General features: G+C 40.7%; 1 protein-coding gene and 2 long non-coding RNA genes across 4 annotated transcripts in view; 2 read left to right on the top strand and 1 right to left on the bottom strand.

The window, feature by feature from the left end:
• LOC119476735 (disks large-associated protein 2) overlaps nt 1–27,227 on the top strand; it is a 110,621-nt gene that overhangs the window by 15,439 nt on the left and 67,955 nt on the right. The window lies entirely within an intron of this gene.
• The window catches only part of LOC119476736, a 115,103-nt gene that overhangs the window by 7,376 nt on the left and 80,500 nt on the right, over nt 1–27,227 (bottom strand). The window contains exon 4 of the long non-coding RNA XR_005204096.1: nt 19,222–19,305. This is a non-coding gene — a long non-coding RNA (uncharacterized LOC119476736). The remainder of the gene's footprint in view (nt 1–19,221; nt 19,306–27,227) is intronic.
• Nucleotides 18,047–25,702, top strand: LOC119476738. The gene is made up of 3 exons (XR_005204098.1): nt 18,047–18,064; nt 24,174–24,177; nt 24,294–25,702. It is a non-coding gene; the product is annotated as an uncharacterized LOC119476738 (long non-coding RNA).

Here is a 27,227-nt window from a genome sequence, read left to right on the forward strand (position 1 = left end):
ACAGCAAGAGTGAGATCGTGAGAGGTTGGGAATAGAGAGAGAGAGAGACGAAGACGGAGAAACAGAAGGTGAAAAGACATGACGATCTAATGATGGTCGACTGTGAGCCGTGAACGATGTAATCTCATTGATGCGTTCTGGGAGCTACATGTGTGCCATTTAATGTGTTTAGTTACTGTACATGTATCCCCCGAGGGCTCTAAAGCCAGCAAAGGTTCTTGCTTACAAGGTGACAAAGGTGACAAGTGATTCCTGGCCAGACAAAGAGGCCACCGCGGGGACGGAGCGTGTCGAAAATAGCTGCGAAAAGGATCTTTCTGTCTCGGCAGAATGATGCAGTGCAGACCTGAACAGAGAGTCCCTGCTGAATGAAGGCCAGGGCAATCCCTGTAGCAACAGGATTTCTAATCCCGAAGCTCTGCCCTGTCAATATGCAGCCTGCATTTTGTTTGAAGGGTAGATCCGCCCTTTGATTCATCGACCGTATCTGCTAGTTTTTTGGGTGTTGCTGCCTGGTTTTGTCAGAAGCGCGTGGTAATTAAGATATGGCCTGTGTGAACTTTTCAGATGAACCTTAAATTGGTTCAAACAGCTGCAAAAAAAACCCCCCAAAGATATTCAGTTTATTATCGCAGAGGACTAAGAAAACCTCAGTGGAAGCTGGAGCCAGTGAAGTTTTGGCATTTTTGCTTAGAAAAATTAATCAAAAATTATGCAGATTATTTTTCTCTCGCTTGACTAATTGACTCATTGACGGATTGTTTCAGCTCTACATGTGGGCAAACAGTTGCTTATTTACACATCCAGCGGTTAACAAAGCAACATTAGCATTCACGTGGAGTCGTGTTTGTGGACACCTGATGAATGGAAGTCCGATATTCACTCTCTTTCAGCTCTGTTTTTTTTGGTCTCTATCAACTCCTGAGGGAAATATCTGTCTCTTTATCTGCTAAATGCTCCACTATGTTCACCAGCTACTCTTTAACTGTGTCTGTCTGCTGTTTGATGGGTGTTTAGAGCTTTTTCGCTGAAAACAGCTGCCTGCTGTAAAAACGTCGCTACGAGAGCGGTGAGAGTGAACCAAAGCAGTAAAGTTGTGGACCGGACAGCTAAACAATGAGCTGAAAGATGCTATAAAGCGCTGAGGGGAGCTGCAGATTCAAGTGAGAATTCATCACAATGACCGACCCTTATCACATTGTTTTCACATCGTTATTTGATATACACAAAAATATTGATTATTGCAGCTTTAAATGGATATATAAACTGTCATATTTTGTTTTTAAAGAACTTTTAAATGAATATTATGAATCTCAATTTAATACCGAAGCGTCTATATGACCTATATACCGAAGTAAATGACACCATCAGCGAGAAGGCTATTCTATATAGTTATTCTTAACGCTGGTCATCAGTGCCACCGGGTTGGATTCTGCATGAAATTAGACAAAATCCTGCAGGTTCACCCGAGTCCATTGGGCGTCCGACAGCAACCAGCCCACAGCGGACAGACTCAGATTCGGCTTAGCTTCCGCCTTCAACGTGCCAGAAGCAGAGCTGAGAGCCAGCACCGACACCACGCTGATGAAGGCCCAGGCCATATTGTTTGGGGGAAGGGATGCACGGGAGAACCAGAACCAGGACTTGTGCTGTGTTCACGCTACGAGCGACACCGCAACAAGTCATTTTCAATGGAAGCAATGGAAGCCGGTGACATGAAGCTACGAACTGACGACACTTGTCGCTACGTGACGCGCTACAAATACAGTTGAGCTGGTCTCAACTTTTTTCAGCGCTCCAATGACGCGATGAAGGGTCAACCAATCATATGTTTTTGTTTCACCATGTTCCGTTCCAAAAAAAAAAGCTGTAAGCCAGTTCCCAGTGCTATTCAATGACATAACTATATCAACGAGCGCTTGAGCAACACTTCAACGGCGACTCGCCGACTACGTAGCTGGCCACACTGGCCGTTTTGTTGCCTTTATCGCTCATAGTATGAACGTAGCATAAGCAGGGCAGACTGTCGGACCCTGCTGCAGTGAGGTTTTCTGAGGGGAATCTGGTGCTCGGAATCACTACCGCTTTTGTCCTCAGGGACCGCCAAAATTAACACAAAATTAACACAAAATTAAAATTCCTCGTAGAAGCTATAAATACTCAGAAAATGTTGTTGGTGGCCAGTTAAAAATAGTTTTAGGTGGCTGGGCATCTGGGTGAATTTAGAGATATGATATTTCTAGAATCCTGGCTACGGGCCTGCCTACACTACACAAACATCCCCAACCAAATAGAAAACCAGATATTAGATAAAAACAGAATATGGATACATAAAGCAAATATGTTCTTGAGTTGGTCTTTGATTTTACATTTGAAATTCATACCAGAGAAAAAGAAAAAGATCAGAATCAGCTTTATCGACCTATGTAGTTTTAATCGTTACCCCATCATGTGTGAAATTGATTTGAATGTGTGTGTGTTCTCTCTGGCAGCGTCCATACTGAACATCTCCATAGCTGATAATAGGATGTGCTGTGTGCAGGGTTAGCCTGTAGAGAAGCTGGGTGGTAGCAGTCATCTCAGTCTATCACACTCTGGGGAGCGCTTATAGGATCAGTACGAGTCGGGGCAGGAGAGAAGCTGTGAGTGTGTTTCATGTCTGTGTGTGAGGTTGACATTACCACATGGGCTTGATCCTTCGCCAGTGCCATGGTACCTGCCGTGCGTTAATGGCCAGAGTGTTCTGACTCACGCAGGGCGGCGATGCCTGCCAGGTGGTACATGTCCACACAGGGAATTCAGAGTGCTAATACTAATGTGCTAAACCAGCGTCCAGTCAGGCAAGGTGGTGGTGGTGGGGGGAGCCAGAGCACCACGGACAGGATAAAACACCGGCAGTGTGCACCGCTTAGCTGGTTTAATCAGCTGGAAGCTAAGACGCTCTCTGTTACTGCACCCGATTCGACTGTTATCAGGCCATTAAATAGGCGTTATCAGTCCCAATAAACACCATAGATGTGGGTCATTAGGGGCTTACTACGCCTACTACGTTGTAAAAATGAAAGTGAAACTTAAAAGCAACACGGTCTAACATGTTATAAAACTGAATGAACGTTTTGAACACAAACGAAAAGGCTTCTTTAGGTTTAGGCAATAAAACTACAACTTCTTTACGTTTAGGAAATAAAACTACAACTTCTTTAGGTTTGGGCAAAAAAACAAAACACTTAGTTAAGTTTAGGGGAAAACATTGTTTTGGGTTAAAATAACTACGAACACAAAGATCCATCCATTGTCCCCGACCTCCACCCTTTAGAGTTTCACACTATCTATACTACAGCACCTGACTTCTGCTTCTGCTCCTGTCATAATTACTACGGTCGCTAGAGGTCACTGTTGTCATCTTTTATACCTTCTTAATTGCCTATTTAATAGCCTGACAACAGTCTAATTGGCTGGGTTTTGTATCATATACGTAAATGCACACATGCACAGTGACAGACAGAAAGTCGTCTTCAGAATAACACTCTGCAGATGTTCAGTCAAAACAGCTGCGCAATGCAGGTGTTTGCAACGAAGAAATAACTGCTTTGACATTCACTTTCCTCCAAATGACTGTATTTTGTTGTGTAAACTTCATCACTTCAGTGATAAAAATGGAGCTTGATTCTAGGTTGCTGTCCTGCATTCACCGTCAGAACAGAACAGCCTCACATAAACAGCATTTTCAACTTCTTTTATATTCGATTTCAAACAAAAACTGACTTTCCGCTCTTCAGCCATTCTTTCAACTCTCAAATCACTTTGGCAAATCCCTAACTAGCCTCTAATCAGGAGGCTCTGCCCACTTGGAAACAGCCTATGTAAGATATTTTTACTTGACTCCAGCAGGCTGCTGGCATACAGTACAACACCCTCAGCCTGGTCTGAACAGCAAACCCTTGGCTCATAAGCACAACCTGAAGTGGAATATCAATAATGGTGGATATTCCACTCAATAAGGATCCATCAAGACTCTCACGGATGGGAGTTTACTTTTGAGTCCATTTATGAGTTTCGTTAATCTTCAAATCGTGGTTATTAAGATGTTAATCTGTTTAAGAGAAAACCATTTGAATAAAAACAGTACTGAGACTGATTTTTCTTGGTAATATTTATCTGGATTTGCAGCAAATTTCACTATATTTTTTTAAATATCCAAACGAGTACAAAGCTTTCCCACATGTGTGCTGGCACATGAATGAAATCCAACTGTTTTACTTTGAGGCCTTTTAGCGGCCTCAGCGTTCGCTAATCGTTTTAATTGCGTGGGATTAGATAGATCTGTTCGTCCCCCACAGAAACACAAGAGGCTTAAAGATTGTGGCCCTCCACTCTGATGTGTCACGCCACACGGAGGTGAGAACAGTGACAACACAGTCTGACGCCCCGCTGGTGGTGACAGTTTAATTCAAAACTAATTAAGGAAAATTCTGGAGCTTGTCTTGATCTCCTCAGAGGAGTCTGCATGGGGTGAAAAGTGTTGGCATATTTCTTTCAGTGGCCGGGATCATATAGAACAACCCTCATTCATATCGTCACTGACTAGGTTTTCAAATACAAGTTACAGAGACAAAAGAGTTTAGTGTGTACCTGACCAGAATCAGTGAACTCAAATAAAAGTGGCATTGCTGCTTTAATACTGCAGAGAGAATATTGTGTTTTTCTCCAAGGTGAGAAAGCTACCACCAGAGAGCAATAGGGGTGGGAAAAAAAATACTATATTTTTAATGCCAAAATCGATATATTTGCTTCATTTGAGTTTATGTGGAGCTAGAAGGAAGTTACCGCTTTTATTGTTGTAGTCAGAGTAACGTGACCACATATCCGTTCCGTATCCGTCAAAAAACGAAACAAACCACAGCTAGTCGAAACGAGAACATAGAAAACGGCGGGGGGTCCTTGTGGATACGACCTGCACCTTCAAGTTTTATATCCAACGTGGTAAACACTACACATACAGTAAAGTATGGAAACACTTTGGGTTTCACACATTGCCAGGAAAAGCAGAGCTAGACATCACGGCTAAAGCTGCATGCCAACTCTGTCATGGACAGGAAACGTTATCGTGTTTTGGTAACGAGCGGTCAAGCCGGCCGTCACTCTCATCTCCGTGGTCAAATGGACCGAAGCTACAACTGTAGAGCACCCATATACTGACATTTATGTTAAATGCAATCGACGGCCCCGATGGAGCAGACCATGGATGGATAAAGAGAACGGAGCTGACGGGAGAGCTAGAGACGGACTTGGTGAAGTTAGCAGAAGTATACACGTGTTAACAAAGGGAACTGTATATACAACATACATATATGGAATAAGATTGATTGGATTATATTTACAGAGTGAGTAAAAGTCCCTATAAGTGTATGATTCAACTTTTTCCCACGGTGTTAAAAAAGTTAACAAAAATTACAATAAATCGTATTATTGAATCACAATTCTTAAAAATCACAATATATATCAAATCGGCACCCAAGTATTGTGATAGTATCGAATCGGGAGTTAGGTGTATCGTCCCAACCCTAGAGAGCAACTCCACCACTTTCCTCGTCAAATGTTACAAAGAAAACCTCACATAATCCTGAGGAAACAGTATAGATTAAGTCATAGAGAGTATTTGTCTGTCTACAGGGTTTTTAGATTGACCACTTTAGAGAGCAGGCATGTGTGTGCTGAGTGTCACGCTGTGTGCTGAGAGGAGGGAGAGGCGTCTAAAAGCACGCACCTCCTCTCTCCGAGCCATTATTCTGTCAGCCCATTAAGACCAAAAAATCAAAGCTCTCTGCTCACTTGAATCAGCACACTATACGTGTTTTGGTGGAGAATACCAATATCCCACGATCCCATTCAGAATTCTCAAGTGTAACATGTTGAGTCAGGAAGTGTCACACACAGCCAGCCAGTTTGAAAGCATCCGGTTTATTACCCTCTTACACCAGCTATGCTTTTGTCTGTCTCTTAGTCAGAAGGATATCTCTAAACACTACTCAGTTTGATTGAAAGTTATATCATGGACAAAACCACTACGCAGCCTTCTGTGAACCCTGATCTGATACGCTGGATTGATATTAAAGTTGTTTTTTTAGCGCCACAGCAATCCCTGGCCTTATGTTACCTTATAGTACATAAAAGATGATTCGAATTAGGTATACAGACTTTTTAATTTGGGAGAGAGAGCACTGGTATCGGACTGGAACTCGGTATCGGCAGACTGAATGATTTGAGGTGTCAGAATTTATATTGGGACAATAAAAGTAGGATCCGTACATCCCTACCATTTAATGGTACAGTGTGTTGGATTTGGCAGCATCTAGTGGTGAGGTTGCAGATTGCAACCAACTGAAAACCCCTCCGCTCACTCCTTCCTTTCCAAGACTGCGGCCGCCAAGTGCAAAACCGTGATAGCGCCGTTCGCCTCACTCAGAGGAGAGAACTACGGTGGCCTTCAGGTAACGTAAAAACTTGATTGGCTCTCGCTAGAGACAGTGTTTGGTTTGAGCAACATGGCGGATTCCGTGAAGAGGACCCGCTCCATATGTAGATATGAAGGGCTCATTCTAAGATAACGAAAACACAACGATTCTTAGTTTCAGGTGATTATACACTAATGAAAACATAGTTATGAATATTATACTCCATTTCCGCTAATAGATCCCCCGAAATGTTACACGCTGTTCTTTAAGAAGCACTTGTTTAAGAAGTTTAAACACATTATTCCTGAACCGAGAGGCACAGATGCAAAATTTAGATTTTCTGCCATCAAGTGTTTGAAATAAATATTTTTCATCACTTCTCCAGTAAATTACATCTGATTTTTTATAAAAAATTTGGCACATAACATGATATGATGAGCCTGAAAAGAAAAAAATACTTTGTCTTAAGTGGAACGGCCTTTTTGAGATGCTTCCATAAACATTTATTGTACTGCAACTGTAACCAAATTTAGAAAAAAACATGCATGTATAGACTCCAGGTGATTCTGCAAAAAAGCATTTTGTCCATAGGTGGCGCTACAGTAACATGACACATTTAAATGGCCATACCTCAGTGGTTGTGAGTCTGACTGACTTAAATCTTATACAATACCTCCTTTTCCAACATTAGTAGACAGAATTTGGGTACTGTCTAGAGATCATAATCAACCACTCAGCATGACATCTGGAGGTTTGCTCAGCCACGGTGAAGGTAGGTGCTCTCTGAGTGCTTCCTAGTACTGAATTGCTCTCCTAGAAATACAAGGTAGAGTGTGTGTAGAGACAGTAAGAGTATCAATGTCAGATACTCTTACTGTCTATCGGTGTTTGTGGTCTACATTTCAAGCTCAGTTTCTATGGTTGTATTTATGAGTAATGGGGAAATGAAAATGCGGTATTATAGGTGATCCTAATAAAATATTATCTGGATCTGTCATATGAGCTGCTATTGAACTTTGTTTGCATGAGAAAAAACAACCAGCCCTCTGGAATTACCTTGCGTGCTTTTACTGAAAATCACATTACCAAATAGTTTGTATCTTGTTCTTACAAAAACATCATTTAGATGAATCACTTAATGCCCTGGAGGGATTTGATTTTAGTTCTATCGTCTCTGCCTCTGGACCTGCTATCCATTCAGGCCGTTATCCCGGCACAAAACCCTTCACAACAGCAAAGCTACCACCCAAGGCACTCTGAAACCAGGACAAAGGCTCGCTATTGTGACTGCAGATGGACATAATAAGAAATATTGCTGTGTGAAATACTCAGTTTGTGCTTGTGTAATCTCCCTCAGCAGCATCTTTATTAAAATATTCTGTCACTGCAGTGTGCTCTTGGTGTCTTAAAAAGAAACAGCTTCTGTTGAATGTCAGACTGCTTTGACAAATCACACTGGAGAGCGAGAGCCAAACTGCTGCTCGTGTGCAGCAAAACACAGCTGATGGAAACACCACAGCAGGACATCAAAATGGGCGCAATCAAAGAACAAAGAAAACAAAAACGAGGTCAACCCTCTAAAAACTTTAAACTAAATAAAATGGGGAAATTATATTCATAATCTGACTGTTTATATCTGGAAGAGTAGTGTTTTGGCCTATAAAGGATATGATGAGTTTACAGACTAAACTCAAGTCATCGATTAATAATATCAATACTGCAATCAAACAATCAGTGAGAGAAAAAAAGGGGAAACCCCACAAGCGGGGAATTCCAAAGCCCAACGTCCTGAATGAAAAAAAACCTTCTCTTCACCTGGGAATCTGTAGGTACACTTACTCATACAGTGTTTGAAATACTGAGATGTAGCCAGCAGTCATACAAAGCTGTAAACAAAACAGGTAACAGTCTGTCAGTCAAGTGGCTGCAGTCTGCAGCCTAACAACTAATGCCTGACTTCTGCAGCTGTGCGCCGATGCGTTCTCTCCGGGCGGTCTGGTGGTCTTTGATTTATTTGATAGGCGTGATTCAATAGTTCCACATAAGTATGGCCCGACACAACTTCATGGCTCTGATGTGCAATCACACTTCTGTGGCGTCTGCGGTGCCTGGCGCGTAGTCACCTTTTCCAGGGGGGTTCGCGGCATGTCTTTGCTAGCTCTGCAAACAGGAAGCTCTAGGCAAGCTTTTCTGCAGAAGTATAAATTCGGCATAAAGCTGAGGGCCCTATCTTACACCCGGCGCAAAGCTGCAACTGAGAATTTGCACCTTGTATTTAAGCACGACAAACGTTACGTGGATGTATTTTTTAGCGTAAAGAAATGTTAAACGTTACTCCGGTTCACTCTCCCTGTGTAAGACGTCATCGACATGCGCCAGCAGCGCCAATCTCGGAAAGACGACAACAAAACAAAGCATAGCGGATGGTGGGGAAGAGCCAGACGAGCGAGAGATTTTCAAGCCGCTTTTGAGGTCCAGTGTGTGGAAACAAACCCGGTATTTCTGCGAATTTGCAGATAAAGATCAGGCTACACTATTATTAGTATCATACGACTTGTACAATTAGATTCTAGTGGTGGATGCGTAGGATTGTTTCCGACTTACGTGATCCAAACATTTCCAATAACTCCAGAGCGTTGTGAAGTCCAAAAGTCAAAATTGATTTAAAAAAATGGATGTAATCATTTCCCAAATTCACAAAATGTTTTTATCCAACAAAATATTCAGCTTCTATCTATATTAGTTGATGTTTAGCCTTTCAAAAACAACATTTCCCTATAGAAAACCGCTTGCTTCTCCAATTTGCCAAATCCGCCATATAGCAATGCGCCAGGTGCAGGCACACCTGCCTTTTAAAGGGAATGGGAGATGACACTAATTGGTTTTAATTAATGTTACACTCAAAACACACCTACGATTAATTAAGAGATTAAATACAACCCCTTTGCCCCTTCGTTTGCGCCCAGATTATGCGCCGTTTAACTAGCAAAAGGACACGCACCAAATGCACTTTACACCATGCACTATAGATCATTTAAATAGGGCCCTGAGTGTCCATATAGCGTTTTTATTTTCTGAGCATCAGCGTCTTTTCTCAATTGTTCCCAATGAGGAGAGAGCGTCTGCGCCCACTTAGAGGAAAAAGTGCTGTACCAAGCATCTTGCTCCGACTTTTTTGTGCACCCGCTCCGAGCGCTTCTAGCTTCTAGTCTCTGCCAGTGCTTTTCTGCCAGAGAAAGATGCTACAGTATATGGACACTCAGCCTAAAGCATGATTAAAGTTTTTTTTTTATGGTTATGTCCTCAGCTTTGTGTGCTCAGCACCCATCCCGACCACCTCCTCATGACTTGTATACACTACATAAAGGTAGCGCTTCCCACACCTGAAAAAATGCTGACAGCTAACATAATCCAGACAGCAATTAATTAGTGTTATAAAAATATTTTTTCTACTGTAGGATTGATTTCCAAGGAGGGACATTCATATAAACAAAAGGCCTTTGGCCTTACGGTGGCATTCCATTAATAAAATGTGAAAATGTATATTACCAAAGTAAGGAGGATTTCTTCCAACACAGAGCCAGAAATTGAGTCTTGAAAGCTACAAATCTTAGCACCTGGCCAAGTAACCACCACTCATTGGTATTTATCAATAATCTTATCATCCACAGATATATAAAAGTAGTTTTGTGCAATATAGGACAGCACAAATCTTCCTTATTGCCTTTTTAAAAGTTGAGGCGGACAGAGTTCAGTAAAATATAAAACTGGACGCTGTGAACTGTACGATAAAATCACATGACCTACAAACATAAAATTATTATATGTATTATAGACTATATACAAGTTTTTTCTTCATTTTCCCATTAATACGCAATGTGTCAGCTCGGAAGCACGTTATTACGCCTAATAATTATCAGTATTATTGTCAGTAGAGAGCTCCATATTAGCTTAAACATAGTGTGCACACAGAGCCACACTGATGAGCCCTGATGGGCTACAGAATGGAGACATCTGGTTAAATCAAGAGGCCAAGGGTGGCTGAAAAAAGACATCTTGTGCACATGATAAGACACTTGTTTCTGGAAAATGATTAAGAAGTGAGTAAACAGAGCTAATAGTCATTTGGTGCCATGACAAACTGTATTAGTTATTAGCCTGTTTGATGCATTAAATGTATTATTCATACAGTGTGGTTAGTGGCTGCAAGTAGGAGGAGGAGAGAGTATGGCATCCTGTTTGTTTGCAGACAGTTTTGCGACAGAACCAGTCCCCTAAACACATTATGTTGCTTTTGTGAGGATGTTTTTCATATAATTGGATGCTTTTTACATTTTTGTTTTACATTAATGTTGTTTATGAATGTTTGCATAACCTCGTTTCTAGGTCAGACTCAAATATGAATATACCCAAACTCAGATGGTAAAATACGGTAGATTGTGCCTTTAATACCACATAGAAATAACAATATTATAAAATGCTTCCTCCTGATTCCTGTTTTATTATTACCTTAAATTGTCAGGGAATGTAAAATCACCATAAAATCATCCACATCTGACAAGGTGGATAATTTGAAAATGTAGATTTAAAACATGTCTGGTGTTATTCTACTGCTCATTTCTCTTATTATCTATTACCTATTATGAAAAGACCAAAACGACCTATAAGTTCTTGCATCTTTAAGTACTTTCTGACCTGCTAGTGGCACTCAGCCGCAGCCCCATTCGTTCCTACTGAAGACATTCATCTTTAAAACATATCACAAATATATATTTCATAATAAAAGCTAAGTAATTCCTTTCAACAACTGTGTACTGTAGTTTTGGGCTTTTTTCAGGGACTATTTTCAGCTGCAGATTAATACACATTTGGTGTTGTAGTGAGTATTTAAGGCAGCAGAATTTCGTAAATCTTCGGTTATGCTTTCTGCAAGGACGGCCACACGGACATGAGCTGACGTGGAATCATGATGAGGACACTTTGCATCTTTTACGTTCTCAAAGCTCCTCAGAATTCTCCATTTTCTCAGTCTATCCGTGTCCGTGTAGTTAGAAAAATTCGGATGTGTGCGGATAGGAAAAAAAACTCTGTGAAGGGCCGTGTCTGATGTTGTGATGTCATGTTGGTCGTGCGGACACTCAAGACCCTCGCGGATGCAGCAAGCATAGATCACGCTTTAGTGGGATTGAGTCAATAAACTAAGTTCAGGCAGGGTCCAAAATTAACACCCGCCAAATGTGGGTATTTTCTGATTGGCGTGTAAATCTCGGAAGGCTATCCGCCACACTGGCGGGTAAACGTTTGGACCAAAATAGTCATGTAATAAAAAACTATGCTTGGTTACACTGAAGAGTCTCTAACGTGTTTAACAGTGTGCAGTGCACAGTTTGTATTCAACATAATACCTTATTATCTCAATGAAATCTACTAAAAACAAATAAATATGTGACACAAAAATTATTATTTTGCCCGGTGAAATATATGCTTGGCCGGTGGATATTTTTATCCACCAGTCCCCTTGACCGGTGAGTCAAAAAGTTCATTTCGGACACTGAGTTCAGGGTTATGAAGGAACTTATCACCCTGTGCAACGGTTAGTTGCTTTTGGGCAACAATAAAGAAATGAGCTGTATTAGAATTGGGGTACACAGGCAATACTAGTTACTGTTGGTTGGAAAATATACTCTAATATCTCTGGTCTTTTAAATAGGCTGTGAGTAAGAGTTTGACTGCCATATAGCACAAAAATAGCTGTTATATATGTGTAGAGCGTTAACAGGAAGTTGATCTGCACCACTGACTCAACGATAACACTCTCCGTACTGAGATCTCTGGTCTTAAAAACTCACTCCCTGGCTCATGCTGAAGGAAAAACCCACTCTGCCCAGTTTGGCCAATATTGTTGCAGTTACTACAGGTCCCCCGATAGAGGCCATAAACCATCAGAGCAGTACTGTGTCCGTCTGCAGAAGCATGTGAAGTAGAATATACAATCTCCCTCGTGCTACAGTGTGAAATGCCTCAGATGGTCCCAACACACACATATATACCGACACACTTCAACCGTCCCCGTGCCACAACCCTCTGCCCTGTTCTCCATCCTCCCCTCTCTACATGTGAAGCACCCTTTGCTCTCGCTCACCGCTCACTAAGCTCAGCTAAGTGTTGCTTTGAGATTAATACATGGGAGGCCCACTCTGCCAGATGATGTAATAATCGTGGTGGTTTGCTGTTGCCTAGATACAGGGAGACAGTAGAGAAAACACTCAGCCAGGTCTTACCGTGTCTGTCACCGAGACCCCCAGGACCGTTTTGAGTCAATCAGAGCAAAAGGGTTTCAGGCTCGGGGCTGTTCACTTTCAGACTCGGTTTTGTCCATAGACATTAAATGAAAAAGAAATAATCTTAACTTTTAAAAATGTTTATTCTTTGTAAGCGTAAAGGGCGGGTTCATTGTTTTTTTTAAGTTTTTATGTCATTCTGTAGCTTCACAGTGGTGTTCCTTATGTATTCAAATCCAAACATTAAAATTTTAGCGTTAAAATGTTATTTTCCTTCTAAAAACGTTTTCCCGCCTGACTTGACGTAGGTTTCTGCATGATGACGCTGCTACATGTACAGTATATATGCATCTATATAGTGTATTAATGTTACATACAGGAGAAGCAGACAGGAGTACCGGCACAGAAGCAATGTACTGCTGTGTTGACGCCACATTAGTTCGGATCCGAAAGTCACACAATAACACAAACAAACTAACCGATCGATGCAGCGCTAGACCAGCAACTCCCGTGTTCTGCGAGGTAAAATAACCGTTTTTGTGAATGGAGTTTGGCCTGGTCTTGAAGACTGCGATATAAGGGCTGTCTGATGGCGAGGTAAAGTGGTGAAAATATTCTAAATATAGCCTACACTTAAACTGATATCGATTTTTTTAGGTGGCTTAAATACGTTTTTCTGCTGCTCCTGTCCACGCCATAAGACAGCCCATTCCGACAGTAGCTGAAGCCATTATATTGCAGTATTCATGACCAGACCAGACTCTATTCACAAAACATTTAATTTTACCTTGCAGAACGTGGGAGTATACATACAACCCCACTTAAAAAAATAGCAATACAACTTTGACAAATATGAAAAATACGGGACCAGTTCTTTAAACACATTGCATGTAAAAGCTTCAAACATTTCATAACCCCATACGCATTCATAGTCCACTGTTAGAAAAATTAGATTTTCTCATTATATCATTTTCTTGAACACACCCTGGGGTGTTGTTGCCCCAACTTGTTAAGCCTCATCTTTGTTCATAACATTAATGCTTTGAGGATACAAAATGTCCATTAGCAACAAACTCGCTAACCCTCCACACACCTCCTCCTCTGTATTCCTCTCAGCCCTTCACTCGCAGACGTCCCGCAGCTAGAAAGGAAACTCCAATATCCTGCTGAGAAGCAGGTCACTATTGTCTGTATGTGTGCGCTATGAAGGGAGGTGGTGACTAAGCCTCTGCCTCTGTAAAAGTGATGCATTTAAGTGCATCTCTAGTCTGCCCAAACAGAGACAATTATTCAATCCGCCAGTTGTTACAGCATTAAAGTCTCCAACACTGAAACTTTTTGTTGCCTTTAAAGTGCATGAAGATGGTGCGATAGCCTCGGTTATTAGCATGAAAATGGAGTCTCTAAATCTGAGATGGATGACAACCGAAAAGGGCCTTGTACTCTGAGGGGTAGACAAGTATCCCAGCAGGCGTTTCACATCAACCAGCGGTGATGGCGGATGTTATCAGACTCACAACTGATATAATTCTCGTTCTACAGCTGTGTTATTGTGCCACCCAACTGAGATGTTAGGGGGTTTTCTCAGACAGGAAATTAACTGTTTAGATTTGAAATATGAGGTCTAACTATAAAATAATAGTATTCTAAAATTAGCTTTCACATTTTCAAGGACGCGACCTGTTTGGCTAGACCAGCCAGTAAATGCGTCAGCGTCCAGGATCATCCTGGGGAGAAAAGGCTTCGATAACTTTTGAAAAATACACTTTGGTCTCACGGTTGAACATCTAATATTTGGTTTGGCTTATCTAAAACGAAAGTTTATGGTTTTTTAATGGGTAGTTGAATAATACCACTGCTTCTGTGTACTTCTGGCACATGTACAGTACAGATCTTTCCATTCTTAAAGGAACAGTGTGTAACATTTCGGGGGATCTATTAGCAGAAATGTAATAAAATATTACTAAGTATGTTTTCTATTGTGTATAATCACCTAAAAATAAGAATGGTTTTGTTTTCGTTATCTTAGAATGATCTGTTTATATCTACATACGGAGCGGGTCTTCTAGACAGAGCTGGTCGCCATGTTTCTACAGTAGCCCAGAACTCTTGTCTTGTCTTGTCTATTGGCTGTATATAAGAAGTGGACGTAGTCACCGTGATGTCACCATTGGTTTTTTGGACTGCTGTTTTGAAGCCTTGAGTTCGGCATTTTGGCTGTTGCCATCTTGTTTTTTTGCAACCAGAAGTGACACGAGAGGCTGGAGCTAAGTACAACTGAATGCTGAATAAAACATTTTGAGGCGACCAAAAAGGTTATATTTATTGAACTGAAAATACACTGTGAAAGGGTTAAACTCCCAGACCGGACAACGCTGTGGTAGCGACCTGTCAATCACAAGGTAGCCACGTCCTAAAGCATCCCCTGCTTTATGGTCTGTTTGACTCTAAATGGGACCATCATTTACTAAATGAACCATAAACCCATGTTTACAATGTTTACTGAGGTAATAAATCAAGTGAGAAGTAGGCTAATTTTCTCATAGACTTCTATACAATCAGACTTCTTTTTGCAACCAGAGGAGTCAACCCCTGCTGGCTGTTAGAAAGAATGTAAGTTTAAAGCACTTCAGCATTGGCTTCACTTCTCAGACACGGAGATTGCCTACTGATCTTGTCAAAGGCTTTGACTTTTGGACACCTTCACCAAAAGTGCACCCTCATATTAACTCAGGGAAAACACTTCACTCCAGAAGAAAAAAATATTTGGTCATGGAAACATTTTTATGAAAAACATCTACCAGCAAACACCAGAATCCTCACAAGCCTGTTTCTGACAAAGGACAGCCATCTTCTCTGCTGGATGAGTAATGATAGGCCATCATCTCGCCACCATCTGCCACTCCGGTGCCAGTGCTCTGCGAGAGACTGGCTGTGACCTTGGGGGGAGGCCGGGCTGGCTGGGCCTGCGTGCATGACATGGACTCTTGCTGCCAGCTGTCCATTAGTTCTGGTGAAACACTGTGTGATGAGTCAGTGATGCCTTGCCTGTGCTGCATCTACTGTAGCTTTGGCTGCTAGATTGGCTATGGTGGTGACATTTTTTTCGTCGCTAAAAAAGCACTTCAAGTGGTTTCTGCCTCATTAGGCCGTGTGCGGCACAGAGAACAAGAGATGGAGCAGATTAGCTGTGATGTTGAAAAGGCATGGTTGATGACTCAGTCCTCTGAGTCTCCACTTGTAAAATTTGGCCATTTTCAATGTGACAGCAGTAAAGTCTGACAATTTTGACACTGTCATGTTAGAAGGAGCTGTGCCTGTCACACATCCATTTCTCATTTTCCTCAGACACCAAAGCAAAAAGCCTTCATTGCCAACTGCCACCATAGTTGAACAACACTGCAGATGGGTAGGCTGAGGGACTCCACGTCTCATTGCTATATTTTAAAATTTTCATGAAGGTACCAAGTGTGGGAATCACCAGAGGCCCCTCGATACGATATTATCACGATGCTTAAGTCACGATACAATCATATAGCGATTTTTAACATTTTCGATATGCTGAATATTACGATTTATTACCTTTTTTCAACTGCAAATTATGCAGTTTGTCAATATATGTTATATCTAAAATAGAGTTTTCACTCTGTTCATCTCCGAGTTTTCATTCACAATATCTTGAGGTCAGATTCCCTAGCTTTTCTAGTTTCATATGATACCGGTAACTTTGCTCTCACTTTAAGACGGAGCGCACTTCAACCTCTAAAAGACAGAATAGCAGCAGCGTTGCATTGTTAAGAGGTTAATAGTTTGCACAATAGGGCTGTCAAAGTTAACGTGATAACGCATATTCATTTTAACGCCACTAATTTCTTTAACACATTAACGCAGTTGATCTTTCGGAGGTTGGAGTGGTTAAATTTTAAAGCTAGAGTGAAGATACTAGCATTATATGAAACTAGGAAAGGTAAGGAATCCATTGGTACCAACCATGTCATACTAGTTTGTCGTGAAGGAGGATAAATAATGCTCCAAACCTGCGCTACATTTTGGCGAGGAAAAACTATCATAGCCATTTTCAAAGGGGTCCCTTGACCTCCGACCTCAAGATATGTGAATGAAAATGGGTTCTATGGGTACCCACGAGTCTCCCCTTTACAGACATGCCCACTTTATGATAATCACATGCAGTTTGGGGCAAGTCATAGTCAAGTCAGCACACTGACACACTGACAGCTGTTGTTGCCTGTTGGGCTGCAGTTTGCCATGTTATGATTTGAGCATATTTTTTATGCTAAATGCAGTACCTGTGAGGGTTTCTGGATAATAATTGTCATTGTTTTGTGTTGTTAATTGATTTCCAATAATAAATATATACATACATTTGAATAAAGCAGCATATTTGTCCACTTCAGCGTTGATAAGAGTATTAAATACTTGACAAATCTTCCTTTAAGGTACATTTTAAAAAGATAAAAATTGTGTGATTAATTTGCGATTAATCGCGATTAAATATTTTAATCGATCGACAGCCCTAATAACAAAAGATCAATACTTGACGTCTGTTTATCGATACCATATTGCCACGCAAAATATTGCAATACTATGCTGTATCGATTTTTTCCCTCACCCCTAGAAGCTACTCTCCTACTGCCAGTACGGCTCTTAAAATGCCACATAACATCGCACTGATTGATTGATTCATGTCACATTATGTTTACACAGGTTTAGCTGATGGGTCACACAAGGATTGCGTTCTGCTTTGAAACACTGGAGGTGCAAATGAAGTCTTGAACGTTATTCAAAGATGGGCAGTTTAGAGGGACATTAACTTATCTGGCTACCTCGATTACACCAGTGGGAATTGGGACGGCGCTGGCAGAACATTACTCCTCCTGGACTAGTCTCTGTGAAAAAGCCTTGCCCTCCAACCCTGCTCCCTCTCTCTTTCCCTTCGCTTGACACACACAATAAAGTCAAGTCACATTTGCACAATAGAGGCGAGTAAGGTAGCTAATTACAGCGAGAGATCCGACAGAAACAACCACCGCAAAGGTAATATATCACCGGGAATAATAAAACTGCTTTGACAGTCGCTTCTGCTTGAATTATTAGCCCTTGTAGCGGTGTTGCAACGGTGGTCACTTAGTCATGGTTGAGCAGTTAAAAGGCCAGAATAGACAGGGGAATTAGGGGTAAAGGGCTCCGATTTTTTTTTTTAGCTTCCCTCTCAAATGGTAGAAATGGTGTCATGAGACGGCTGAATGTGACCGCGAAAGATGTTGTGTATTCTCGTTTGTATATATGTGTGACTATGTGTGTGGCTGTGTGTGTGTGTGTGATTTATTTACTGCCTGGGGTAAAAGTCTCACATTACACGGTGCCCGAAGGCGCATTTTATGCCGTAGAAGCAGAGACACTTGAGTTTTTTTTTTAGGCAGTCACACACATTGCTGTATTGATACTCCAAGCCCACACAAACAGTTACATGTCATCCCTTTCCACTTCTTTTTCTCCTCACTGTACCGTCTAATATAGCAGAAACACCTTTAAAAAACAATTGGGTGTCACTTCAGCAAACAGCTGCAGTACATCAACGGTGTTTTGATAGTGCTCTGTGTGTAATCCCAGTGTCCATCGCTGCTGTCTGTGAGCTTCCACTGTGTCTATTTTTCCCTTCTCGAGGGGGGAGAGGAGGGCTGCTCAGCTGACAGCCGAGGTCATCGCGCTTGTTTTTATCTGGGCTGGCGCTGTGACAGGAATCGTACTTTCAAAAAATCCTGAAGACGAGCGCCTGGAAGAGTAACTTACATCGAGAGGAAAAAAAAGACACCGCTGGCTTGTCTTTTGATGTTCCGGCAATCAAATCCCAAACTTTAAATCCAAAGGAGATGCCGTTTGATGTTTGGGAGAAATATGTAATACTTAGTTCCTCTGACAAATCTAATACCAGGATGGAGAGCATGCACGAAAGGTCCAAAGTTAAAAGCAGTTGTAAGAATAAATGAGGACGTGAGGTGTGTTTGATCATAAATGTCTCGTGTCACCCTTTATGGTGCATTTAGCATGTTCTTATGGCTCATTAATGTGCCAGACGGCTCGGTGAACACCGCAGCAGCATGTGGTTTAATTATCACTAGGAACAGGATAATCTGTCAACACGACTGATTTGCACACGTGTGTCCTCTCGCTGGATATATTTGTACAATTTACAGCTCACGTATTGCTCGAATACGCTTTGAGTTTATCTCTTTCACTCTTCATTTACGGGTGCTTCGTTCTCCTCTTCGGATAAGTGCAAAGTTGTAAGTGAGCCCTACCTTGCAAACCGTCTCCCACTGATAAATCTGGTGTTGCCTGGCAACCACTTAGCATTTTTGTGAAGGATACCCTTATACCCGTATTAAAAAAAAGCCACGGTGAAGGCTAAGTTCCTTGAACTCCTACTGTGGGTGTTTGAATACTGAATACATTATGTTTCTCACCAAACACCATCGCAGTCCTGTTCTTGAGCCAACTTCACTGCCCCGACGTTTCCAACGAGGCTGCAAACTTTTCTTCTCGTTGGCCTGCAGAGAAGAACAGAAGTACAGCAAGACAATACACACAGTTAGAGTTACAGATAAACTTTTTCATGTGCGATCAATAGGCTGCGATGCCTTGAGGGTTGGTTTGAGATTGGAGAGTGTAGTTAAATGGAATCAAATAGATGCTGTGTAACTGAAAGTTCAGTCGCTGTCTTGGCTTGCAATGTTGGAACCGCTGCAGGTTAAAACACAGGGTTCATGTTTTATCTCTAGAGTATACACAAAGCCCAAAGATACTTTTCTCTGTGTAATTATTACATCCAGACATTGTAGTTGTCACAAAATAAGTTACGTAATAACAAACTTTAGAATTTACATTTAAATATAATTTACCATAAATTAAAAAAATAGTTTATTTTAGCGTCCATCCTGACTAATACCGTATTTTTTTTAGGCTGATATTGACATAGATATTTGAGAGTTTAAAATGTATTGGCAGATATGTTATTATTATTATTTTTAACATAACATGAATTAAATTAGTTTTTTAAAGAATTGTGACGAAAGGCCTTTGAACACCAAGTCCGTATTTTTCGGCCGAAATTGTCGCACGTTTACAAATAAGTACAACCTCACGTTGTGTCAATCACGTTTACACACCGTCTCCGAAACTTTCAGCCGTCATTAAAGGTTTCGGAGTAGGTCGATTCCGTGCGTTTTTTCGCATCCGTCAGAGTTGTTTGACCACTCAGAGCCACCGCAAATGCAAACGTCATAAAAAAATATAATAATATATACATATAAAAACTATGGACTCAATGTGCAAAGGCTTTAAGACATGCACAGAGCGGGACATTCTACAGTTAAAAAATAAACTTGTGCTCTATAGTGGACAAACTGTACGGAAACACTGTTTCTGAATTAATTCAAATATATTTTTTTACATTTTCGTAGTGCGATCTTCTGACGTATACGCTGACATTGATATATCTGCAATAAGCAGCTGATATACTGCTGGGCTCTTCTTTAGGGATGAAGTTGAAGTCCATCTTTCAAGACTTTGCCTGTATTGCTACATAATATAGAGATAATATATTATACAGTATATAAAAGTACAACAATAATCCTGTATTTTAAAAAGTGGGTTAAACAATTAGCAAATTATTATTCTTTTAAACAAAGTAGCATACTGAGTCCTACTTATTCATTTAATCTTATCGCAGTGAACTGTTTTAAATCTTTAGGATACAGAGTTCTATTATATTCAGCTGGATTTTCATCCGACTATTTCATGTAATCGAAGTGAGAGCACCAACAGTATCCTCACTGCGCATAACATATGGCTGCCATATTGATAACTTCATTATTTGTCATGAGGAAAATTTGCAAGAAGTCACCATCACAGCCAAATGACATGGTAATGGATTCAGAACAGCAGCTGATCTGCCTGTAACTGTAATTATCTCCACATCCTGCTTTTACTTTCATTAGCAGCCTGTCTCCACAGCGCGCTAACTGTGAGACGGCCAAATGAGAACAAATTAATAAGACTCTGGAACTGCCCCAACTCTCTTGGAGAGAAATGTCCAGCTTATTGAGGAAAAGCACAACAATTGATAATAGTGGAGGAAATAGTGGCACTGTGTTGTGTGGTTCTCCTCTGGAGGAGAATACTGGAAAACAAGATAAGGGAATCCTTTAATCTGAGGTTTTTGGTAGAATCTCATTCTGTGTGTTGCTAGATCCATTCACAGACAAGAGAGGAATATATAAGATAATGTTGCTTGTTTAATTGAATTTCTGTGTTGGCTTTAGGAATATGAATCATTATAGTGGTTTTAAAACATTGTGTGCAACATCCCACTCAGTTAGCAGCTTAATTGAAAGGGCATGAAAGAAAATAAACTTGGACTAAATTCAAGGTGGTTCCATTTTTATTGCAATGTGTGAAAGAATATTTCATTTTTCCCCAGCAGCTCATTACATGTTGTTAGCAGTAAACGCACCATTTCTAGGGGAGCATTGTTTATCTAATGACGCAATTATGCAGGAATACTTGACATTGTTTTGGACTTTGCCACTGCAGAGAATGAGTTTGTCGTAGTTATGAAACCATTAATGTATTTTTGTTGTTTAAAGACTGAAAGACACTGAAAATAATGCAACGTGTTTGTCCGTTATTGTCTGGACTTTTTGGCTGTCAGTTATGCTTTTTTTTTTTTTTTTACTGCTCTATCTTTCTATTAGGGCTGTCAAACGATTAAAATATTTAATCGTAATTAATCGCATGATTGTCTATGATTAATCACAATTAATCACAAATTAATCACACATTTTGTATCTGTTCAAACCTTAAAGGGAGATTTGTAAAGCATTTAATACTCTTATCAACATGGGAGAGGGCAAATATGCTGCTTTATGGAAATGTGTGTATATCTTCATTATTGGAAATCAATTAACAACACAAAACAATGAGCAATATTGTCCAGAAACCCTCACAGGTACTGCATTTAGCATAACGAATATGCTCAAATCATAACATGGCAAACTGCAGCCCAACAGGCAACAACAGCTGTCAGTGTGTCAGTGTGCTGACTAACTGCATGTGATTATCATAAAGTGGGCATGTCTGTAAAGGGGAGACTCGTGGGTACCCATAGAACCCATTTTCATCCACATATCTTGAGGTCAGAGGTCAAGGAACCCCTTTGAAAATGACCATGACAGTGTTTTCTTGCCAAAATGTAGCGTAAGTTTGGAGCGTTATTTAACCTCCTTCCCGACAAGCTAGTATGACATGGTTGGTACCAATGGATTCATCTTTAGGTTTTCTAGTTTCATGTGAGTATCTTCACTCTAGCTTTAAAACTGAGCCCGCTACAACCTCCGGAAGATCAATTGCGTTAATGTATTAAAGAAATTAGTGGCGTTAAAATGAATTTGCGTTATCATCGCGTTAACTTTGACAGCTCTATTTTCTATGTTTCGTTTCCTGTGAGGATGATTTGCATAATGCAGGTACAGAATGGCATCAGTCATTTTCAGTCATCTTGTTCCTCTCTACAATCTCTTTTATTCCTGAGTTCTTTATCACAAATGCAGTGTGGCAAATCCATTCATCCCTAAAGCTGAAGAAGTGTGTTTTTGTACTGTATGTGTGTGTGTGAATGAAAGAGTGAAGGGACAAGTGGGGAGGACACGAGAGAAATCACTTAGCGATACTTGTCAGTAAATGAGTGAGTGTATGTGCCGTCTTAAAGGCAGAGAGAGGAGATCTACCCAATTAAATGAGGTCTGCGCTGCCTTATTATTTATGCACACGGTGTCCAGCATCCTTGAGTAATTCTGATAAATCACTTTCCCTGCGGTAAAATCAATATGTGTGGTGCACACAACACTTCAGCCCAAAACAAACCCAGATAATGCCCCAGATATGGAAGCCGTGTTTTCCCTCTCAGAGCCCGATATGCACAGTATCAATAATGCATAAGAGGTTACAGGTTGTTTGTTTATTTCTGTAATTAACTTAGCTCTAACCTCACGTTATGGCGTCAATTAATCATTAAACAGAACATGAGATCCTAGCCGACTTAGGTCAGCATGTGAGACTGTAAGGACGAGGTAACGTCGGGGGATTTCAAACAATTTTCAGTTGTAATTGAACAAGAAAATGCCACGGCACCTGAGAAACGGTTTAAAGCTGCACTTGACGAGATTTTAATGTCAAAAGACAGCTTCGTAAAGCCTGCAGTGTAAATCAAAAGTGGGACACAAACAGACCGGATGGACTGAAGGATGAGCAGCGAGACTTGGCAGCGTTAGATCTACTGCTGCTATATCGTGTCTTTGGCAGTCGTTGGCTCTCCTTTTTTTAAACATGTATAATTACACAGCTGCAGGCATGACCTTTATGCTGACAGGCTACATTCTGTCTCAGATACATTTTCTATTTCATCGGTAAAAATAGTTCCATTAAAAACTGCCAGTTATGAACAGGAACCTGGACGTTGTTTCTGAACTAACTTTTGAGCACCGAGAATGACATTCTGGTAATTTGCAGATCTCTAAAACCCTGAGTCAAACTCAAAAAGGTGTATCAAGAGCCCTTGATGACATTTGTGTTTTCTTATATTTGGAGTGCTTTAAATTTTAACCTTGCTGGACAACAACATTGATTTCTCTTATGGCGCCCGTACACGGTACAATAGCATCAATCTTCTAAGTTCATTGCATGTCAAACAAGATGGGGTGCGAGATGGGTCTAATAAAGTCTGTGTGAGTTTGTATGATATCAATGTAGAAGAATGGTGGCCCTGAGAGCGCAACGCACTGCAAATTAAGAAAGTACATGCAAATAGACACAACACAAGAAAATGATGAAACATCTTAACCAACCTGATGACACTCGAAAACATTAATTTGACAACACATGCGCAGCATTTAGAAAAAGTGCTGCAAGAAGCGGAAACGGAAACTGTTTCCAGGGGACATTAAAAAGTGATGCACATGGTATTTTTACATTGTGATGGTGTGATTCAGATATGATTGAAGATATCTGCTGTTAAGTGTTAGCCGTATTTATTACATTTGAATCATAATCGTGATCACAATGGCAACCAACCATGGCAACAACAACAAGGGCCTTTCCGATTTCCCAGTTTGTACGTCCTTGATTCCTTTCCTTGCCTCCTCTCCTCACGTCTTAGTCCCGCCCACAGGAGATGCTAGCGGAGGAGGTAATATGATAATATGATGATCTGACTGTTACAGCCCCAAATCGCACAGCGTAAAGAGGCTTTTAAGACTCTCCGCTCCATTACAAGGACACTGTGGTGGACAGGACTGAATTTATAGTCCGGGTGCTTATTTTATATGCAAAATGTCAGTTGCCACGCCCTGTGTGTGCTGAGACTTGTATGCTTTTCTCCATGCGCCTTGATTAATTACAATTATGCAAATGTTTGCACATTTTAACATAAAAAACTCTACCCGACTGTAACTCCTTTATCCTTTAGGATAGTTGTAAGGAGTTTATATTACTACTGCCCATGTGTTAGAGTGTGAGTTGGATGACAAAAATACTATTTATGCATAAATTGACAACCGAGGTGCTTTGATTTAAAATATCATAGTGATCAAGTGCCTTCTGTGATTAGATAGCACAGTGCAGAATATCAGGAAGCACAAAGGGGCAGTCTAACATTAAAAGTACATGCCACACACAGTAGTCTGCCAATAAAATATCGTTCCCCAGACTGAGTTCCTCCTCAAGGATGTGCTCTTGTTAACTCCACTGCACCACTGTGGTGAAACCGTTATCCAGGGGATTCCCCAACATCTCAGCATCTCGCTATGAGAGTTTAGCTGCAGCATCACATTGTCATCACTGATAATGCCTCATGAGGAGATGTTTCAAACCCCCGCAACACTCACTACACCCCCTCCCACCCACTCAGTCTCTGGCGTCACAGCCTTGAGAAGTCGACACGGACGGAAAAAAAGGAAAAAGAAAACTGTGATCAAACGAACAGAGAGCGAAACCCCCTCTAAGAGCTTTTCTTTGCATTTGTCACATCTGCGGCATTCCTGTCGCTTTTATTTCAGACACAACTGGGAATAGTTTCATGACAAATAGACAATGCTAATAAATAATCTACAAGCTTTCTTTGTAAGCTTACTGAAAAGAGATTGCAAAGAAAAAAAACAATCAATAATGGATGTGGTGCTACCTCAGATTCTATTTCTTTGCACCATTTTGGACGGATCCCGTACCAAATGGTTACAGGAAAAAAAAAAGAAATGTACATCTGGGTCCAGTCTGTCTTTCATAAGAATACGTGACACAGTTGAAAGACTATAAACCCTTTTGATTAATTAGAGGTAACTGAACCTCATCAGCAGAGGAGCTCAAGGCTTCCTTCCTGGCTGTAGGCTCCCTGGGAAATGGAGTGAAAACCGGCACCATACAAGGAAAGCAAGCAGCAAAATCTTTCACATGTTGGCAGATATCAGCCCTCTGGAGTCCTGCAGCAGCTAAGCAGCCTTATACAGGGTAATCTTTTTCTCATGTTACTCTAATGCCCTATTTGCACAGGACCAATATAAAAACCTGAGGGATTTGTGACCATATGGTACGTAGATTATTTGCAATTTAAATCATTTGTACATCTAAAGGCCTTAACACACCGGGGGCGTTTTTTTTCCGTGTGATTAACCAGTATATTTCTTCGAATATGTTCACACAGAACGGGAATATTACGCGGCGAAAAAGCAACACTTTTTTCTTTGAGCTTTGGCACCGCGAATAAAGGCATCAACCAAACACGTTGCGTGGAACGGGTCAAGTTGCCCCTATATTTATGAAACAACAACACGGAGGCTCCGTAGTCCGAACAATTACGGCAAACTTCATTACTCCTTTAAACCTTTACAAAGGCAGCGCAGAAGATCCACTCCTACCGTTCTCACCTTTCACTATAAAAACGAGTATTTTGCATTTTACTCGTCACGCCCCCGGTGTGTAAAGGCCTTCATTTGTGAATCATATTCTTAGTAATAACAGTCATTATTTGTATTTGGCATTCAATTTCTGTCTCCTTTTCTTCATCTTTATGTATGTCATGTAAAAATGGAAGCAGTAGGGTATTCTACTGTTGAGTGCACTTTTAAGTACAAGCCTCAATTTGAGGTTTGATTAACCAAAAACTGACGGATGGTGTAGTTGTGACCTCTCCAGGGCATCTGTAATTTTTGCTAATTTCATTACCTTATGTATTGTGAATTGCCTTTGAGGGCTACAACTAACAATTGCTTTCATTACGGATTCATTTGCTGATTATTTTTGTAATTCATTGATTCATAATTTTGTCAATAAAATGTGAGAAATTAGTAAAAAAAACAAAACAATGACCATCACAATTTTCCAGAGCCTAGGGTGATATAGAAATTATTTATTTTTTCTCACACACCTTGTGCCGTATAATCCAAGTCTCATTTATCCAGGCGTATGCTCAGTACGTCCCAAACGCATGCATCGTCGCTAAAACCTTACTATTTAAAACGCTTTGGACTCGAATGGATGAGTCTCCCGCTCCATGCGAGTCCGAAGTGTTTTAAATAGTACGTTTTTAGTGAAGATGCATGTTTTGATTGACGTTTTCTTCAAGACACAGGGTGAGTAATTGATATACAAATGGTCATTTTGTGGGTGAAGTATTCCTTTAAACAAGATTATTTCTATTAACTAATCATTTGGGCTCTAATGCCTTTGTCTAAACACAGAAGTTGAGTGATAATACATCAGTTTCATGAACACTATTTCCAAGTGAGGCGATCTTTTCCACTTACTTCACGTATCTGTCAGAAGAAAGCCATCTTTATTACAATCTGTATGATAAAGTACTCTATAGTTACAGCATGGCCCATTTAACATAGTCCTTTATACGCGGGTGGTCGACGTTAACATGTCCCGTGTAATTGTCTAACGCAGTAAGCCTCACAAGGGACCTCTCAGAGTTGTTAACAGCTGTCTGCTCCTTCAAGTGGAATGGACAACCCTGAAGATTCAAAGACACCACGCTGACAGTCATATACAGGTGTTGCTGTAGTCAAAGAAAGAAAAACTCCAGAGGGGATTTCCTGTATTTTTCTCTCTCAGCACTGTCAGGTTGAGACTTCAGCTATAAAAAAAAAAACTTTCACTTACATAACCAGAGAGATTGGCACATGGGTGTGCAACTTGTAGTTATAATTAAAGTTCTTCTAAACCCTCATTAACCCTCATTAATTACTAAATAGGGTGTAATTAATCTGCAGTGAAATTTTCTAGAAATGTTGTCAAGTCTGAGGAGACTTGAGGGATTTTGTGACTAGTGGACATCTTTGGGTTGCAGTTTGAGCATATTCTTTTTTAGGTTTGGACTTTTATGTCCATGTGTCCTATGTCCTATGTTTAGTTTGGTCTC

The sequence above is a fragment of the Sebastes umbrosus genome, chromosome 18, assembly GCF_015220745.1.
Source record: "Sebastes umbrosus isolate fSebUmb1 chromosome 18, fSebUmb1.pri, whole genome shotgun sequence".
Classification (NCBI taxonomy): Eukaryota; Metazoa; Chordata; class Actinopteri; order Perciformes; family Sebastidae; genus Sebastes; species Sebastes umbrosus.